Raw genomic sequence first — 5,682 nt, forward strand, 5'->3', positions numbered from 1 at the left:
GCTACTGTGAAGAAAATGAACTCTATCCCAGCCAAACCCAGCACACTTTTTCAGATGTCCAGAATGACTTGCTGTCCAGTGGAGCTTATTGATAAAGTGCAACTTAACGATTTTGATGATGAACCCTGATAAACTTCCTCAAATTATTTCCGTAAGGATTAGAAACAAAGACAGTTCTAATCCTCTTCTGTAATTATGCTGCACGCTTCAAAACTCTGATCTCAATAACACTGTTGAATAAAAACAAGACCTAATTTACTTAATGGAGCAGGTTATGTAGACCTTCCGTTTTCCTAAGAGAGCTAAGTTATAAGTATAAAATATTAAGATGCAATTAATGCTGCCTTGATACTAGTTACAAAGGCAACTGAATCCTTTCAAGAGAGAATGATTTTATTTTATTTTTCAAGCAATTACCATAATGTAATTGCTACTCATCATCTGGTCTGCTTGACACAAATTCAGGATTTCATTGAATATTCAGAGTGTCACAGAGAAATAGCACAGCTTTGCACTCTCTTTGGAAAAATGCCTATATTGGTGATCTTATTATAGTATTTCTCCATCAAACAATTTGGATTCGCTTTCCTGTAATACCAAGTTGCTTATATTTATTCCCATCACATTTCATAAAATGAAGGTGAATTACAACAGGGTTTTTTCAGCTCTTCACAGAATACATGAATAACAAATTCCTAAAGAAGAGTAAGGAAAATAGTTCACTGTGAAGTTTAACAGTGATCTGTAATGGATCAAGACAGGAATAGAGTTAAAGTCAGTGCAACAATACCCTTGAGAATTTTCTCCCCTTTCAGGGAGAGTGTAGTTGTCACTAAATGTAAACCTTATTAAATCCAGGCTGATAGTGTTGTATGGTGGTGCAATATGAACCTTGCAAAAATAAAACTGGTGGTAAACTATGTGAGATTGAGACAAATAATGCGTGTTACCACACCTAATGTTTTCTAACCATCTTTTCTTTTATGACAGGTTTCAAAAGAGAACAGTGGTCATTAAAATACACGGGATTGCAGACTTGCATATCTACACAACTCTTTATTGCTACCTTTGCATTGAAACCAATTGATGGTGAAAAAGAGAGAAATGCATAGAAAGAACTTGTGGAACAGGTAAATTATTATAGTCTTAGTTTAAAGAAATCTCAACCAAATTAATCCAAAGAAAGAGATGCTTATAAAAGAAGCATAAGCTTTTATGAGTTACAAAAATTAGATACAGAGGGAATTGATGTGGAAAATGCAATAAAATTATACAGAGTCAGACGAAGACAGAGATTACTCACATGGACAGGATAAGGTTCCAAGTTATTTTAACATTCTTAGTACTAATATCGATGAAATCCATAATCTCTTTGTCAACACTGCTTATCATTTTATGATGTCTTCATCTTTTTACTGGGTATTTTAAAAAATAACTTGTAATATCATTTGATTACAATTGGTAAAACTTAATCTGAACTTTATTTTGGTGGTGTTACATGATTTTTTTGTGATCCAATTCTGTCAAAAGCATTAAAATGAACGAATGTGCCTATAGCTCCAGCATATATAATGTATAACTTCTACTAATGAAATTTCCTAGAGCCATCTCCGTATCACATGTTCTGAAACGAGATACAAAGGCTTGACACCTGGCTTGCAACAATGGTTTAGCTTGGTGTAACTCTTAAAGTAATTTTAAAATGATCTGCAAATCATCCTGAAGTAGAACCCCTAGAATGGGTTCTGCTGGTTATGCTTTCAAGGTGTTTTTGTGGATGTTGTAATATGATCATGTATTCCCCTATGCCAGTAGATGCTGGAGCATACGTATATGTAATTTCATATATAACTTTCTAATTTGTACATATATTTCTGTGAACACAAAAGCGTGTGACTGAAAATCCGGACTCAGAATTTTAAGTTAGTCTTACATGAACACTGAAGTAAGGATTAATTCTTAAACTGAGTGGATTTTATCTTAACAAGAAGTTAGTGGCGTGGATAGAATCTGCTAAAAAAGAATGTGTGCATCTGTCACTTTGCTTTCAGTCCTATATAGTCTACTGTTTCAGTGAGATGCAAGGATATGATTTAATGGAAATGAGAGATGCACTTTACTCACAATTATCATAAAAAAGGTTAATGTGGAATGTAGAGGTGACTAGATACATTATTTTGTTACAATAATAGACTCACTGAGGAAAAAACTCTTCTATGCCGCATTCCATTATTGCTGTTACAGACCCGTAATTTGAAGATTACTGCTCAAAAACCCAGACGAAATGACTTTACAATCACGGGCCCATTAAAGGTTTAAGAATTGTCTGGTTAGATTAGGAAGAATTTAGTTGTGGAAAATGTTGTGTGATTTATTATGCTGCTTAAAAAGCACACAGATACATGTACTTGTAAAGCAGGCAGCATCTGCAGAACAGCCAGGTCCCCTCCGTGCTGCGTGCAGGGCCTTCTCACCTACGGGTAAACGTTGTTTGTATTGATCTGCTTATTTTTTCTACATCTTTAGCATAGTAGAAGTATTTGTTTTAACATCCAGTTCTCTCATCCCAAGTAGACAAGATGTGATACTATTGATCCTCAGGCCAATCATCCATTAGGCATCCATTAAGATCCAGAGTGATAGACAAATGTGAATTACAATTATTATAATTCCATCAAAGGGCTGCTAAGATAAGGCACAAGTCTGTAGCTCAGTGAGGATAAGGATCACCCGAACCCCTGAGATATTACTGTAGCCACACTTCATATTGTTGAAATAAAAAGGCCTAAAGCAGTATCTTAGTGTGCTGAGAGATGTCCTTTGGTGAACTGTGGTGCTTCGAGGCATTAAAGCCCTTAGCCCTCTGTTTCACCATTCTGCCAGAGTTTTTCACTATCAAATAAGAATCAACAAAAGGGAACCTGAGTCTGTGCTTCGACTTTAGTGTGCTTTCTACATCCACCGCGATCTGCTTCCCGTAGACACTCCAGAAAGCATCTGTCATCACCATTGCCCTAGAACACTTTCAGCCTGGCCTGGCATTTTCTCATCCATTTCTGCCTTTTCTTTCTTACCTGGTGTTTCTTTCCCATGTTATAATTTGGTCTTTTTCTCTATTTCCCTGGCCAAATCTGACTCTGAAACTTTCTTCTGAGTGGATTAATTTTAAACAAGATATGGTGCCATGAGAGTAGCTCTGTGGAGTGGTTTTATTGTAGACACATTTGAAAGTATTTGTTTAACGGAACTGTGTTTAAAATTACACTCATGAGCTTATGGGCAAATGAGGATCATAGTTCTAATTAATATTTTTAAACTGCACGGCACCCCAGGCAAATTAAGTATGCTTTTCTCTCATATTTTAACCGTATAAACAGACATTGAGAATTGTGCAGCTGTTTTCCTTGATGGGGCACGTGTAATTAACAAGTATCTGAAACATCTGTCCAAATGTGCACCTGGGTGCGCATCAAGTGGGCCTTTGGTATGAGAGACCTGACGATGTACGCAACTGGGCGAGTCACCTGTCGTGGGCTTGGGAAACCCAGCTCCCCCCACAGCCACTCGCTTCCCTCCCCGCACACACTTTTGTTATTACACAAGCTTATTAGCATTCTTGCATGTGCTTATTTTTAACCTGTTTTTGGGCAGTACCTGATCTAAACCTGACTCTTAAGGTGACAATCAGAAGTTTGAAACAGCACAAAGCTTTCAATATAGCATAGCAACTGCAATTTATGTTGTTGCATCTCTTTAGTGAGAATCTTACTCGAGGTGTGTGTGCTGCTAACAGGTGATGATGTTCACTGTTAGCAAACGCCTCAGCTTTACCTCGGCATCCCAGTTCCTCCTACTGCCGTCTCTTGCTTTTCTTACTCTTCCCCAGGAACGTCGCCCTTTCAATACGATCACTCCACCAGGTCTAGTCAGAGTGAAGAGCTGAACCTGGGCCCATCGATGACAGAATAACTGAGTCCCTGTTCTTGTAACTGAATTGCACCTACCGCAACTCGCCCTGGAGGGCATGCAGCCGGCGCTTGTGAGTTCCTCTGTGTGCGCCATTAACATAGTTAGACCTTAATGCTGGATGGAGACCCCTTAAACATGAATTTTACTTGGGAATTGCATCCCTTTCGGGGGAAACTGGGTACAGTAACATATGCTGTTGATTGTTTTGTGATGTTGATTTTACCAATCAGTGTTTAATTTAGTGATTGGAGAGTTTCTGTTGTAAATAGCCACAGACTGCACATCTGGTATCTCTCTTGTGATACAGCCGCAGAATGCAAAGATGAAATTTTTTTAAAGCATGTAGGGAAATTTTTGTGTGTTTATAGTGAAATGCAGCAAGACCTCGTTTTTGCCCTGGAGGATTAAACTATGCCCTGTAGCACAGCCCTTATGTGTATAGTTTAAGAAAAGGTGTTGCCACGTAGTTTTGAATTGTTATTGGTATCTGTAGCTGAATTAAACTGCTGCTCAGCGGGCTGCAGCACTCATGTCAGAGCAGTGCGGCAGCGCCGTCAGGGCTTTGTGCCTTGGAAGAGAGAAGCTGTGCCACCAACAGAGGAGCTGGTACTGGTTTTCTGGGGGAGGATGTGAGCACCTGCAAACGGGAAAAGTTCAGGAAATACGTGAGGTAGAGCTAGTTCATTTTAGCAGTTTGTCACCTGAACAAGGGTACCTTTCATCTTTCACTGTTTTGCTATTCTGCTCATGAAGTTCCCAGCTAACTTTGTCGTCTTGCTGTTTGTTGTAAACACGAGACTTTGTCCGTTTTCGACAGAACAGGGTGGTTTTACGTTGCTTACATTGATCCAAATTGTATTGGCTTGCTGTGGATACGTAACCGTTTGTATTCCAGATCACTTGTTTCACGCTCGGCAGGGCCTGGAAGGATCTGGGTCCCATCCCTTCGGATGAGTGACCCTCTGCGTGCTCTGAAGGGAGGGGAGAGCTCCGAGTTTTCGAGAGGCTCTTCGCCCTGTGCACGTTACCGATGACATCCGATTTAAAACCTTCAACGCGTTCACTTTCGCGAGCGGCGGCGGAGGCAGCTCCAGCAGCCGCTTTCCCGAGCCCCCGCTGCCGCCCACGGGCCCGCTGCGCAGCTTCAGCGGGAACTCTGTCAGGAAAGGACGCACTGGCTCGGCGGGGCCGAGGGGCCCCCCCAGCCCGGCTGCGGCGGCCGGGGGCCGCTTCCCCCGGCAGGGGGGGCCGGCGGGCCGCGGCGGCGCTGGGCGCGGCCTCCCGCCATGGGGCCGTGGGCTGCCCGCGGCCCGCCCGGCGGAGGGGCAGCCCCCGCGGGGCGCTGCGCCGCCGCCCCCTGCCCGGCGCGGGTGCCGGGGAGCGCCATGGCCGCGGGGGCCGGGGCGAGGCGGGCGCGGGGCGCCCCGTGCCTGACAGGAAGCCCGGCGGCCCGGCGCCCTGGCGCTGCGCGGGCGGGCTCGGCCCTCGCCTTCCCTTCCGCCCCGGGCCGCGCTCCGCCTGCGCCGCCCGCCGGCTCGCGGCGGCCCCTCAGGTGTGCGCGGCGGGGCGCGGAGCGGGGCGGCGCTCCCCTCGCCCTCCGGCCCGGCCGCCGCAGCTGCACGGCGGGCCTGTCACGTGGGGCGGCGGCGGCGGAGCGGCGGCGCTGCGGTCTGTCCTCTTCCACCTGCCCCGGAGCGGCGAGCGCGGGCCGGC

This window comes from Calonectris borealis, chromosome 12 (genome assembly GCF_964195595.1).
Source record: "Calonectris borealis chromosome 12, bCalBor7.hap1.2, whole genome shotgun sequence".
NCBI classification, from domain to species: domain Eukaryota; kingdom Metazoa; phylum Chordata; class Aves; order Procellariiformes; family Procellariidae; genus Calonectris; species Calonectris borealis.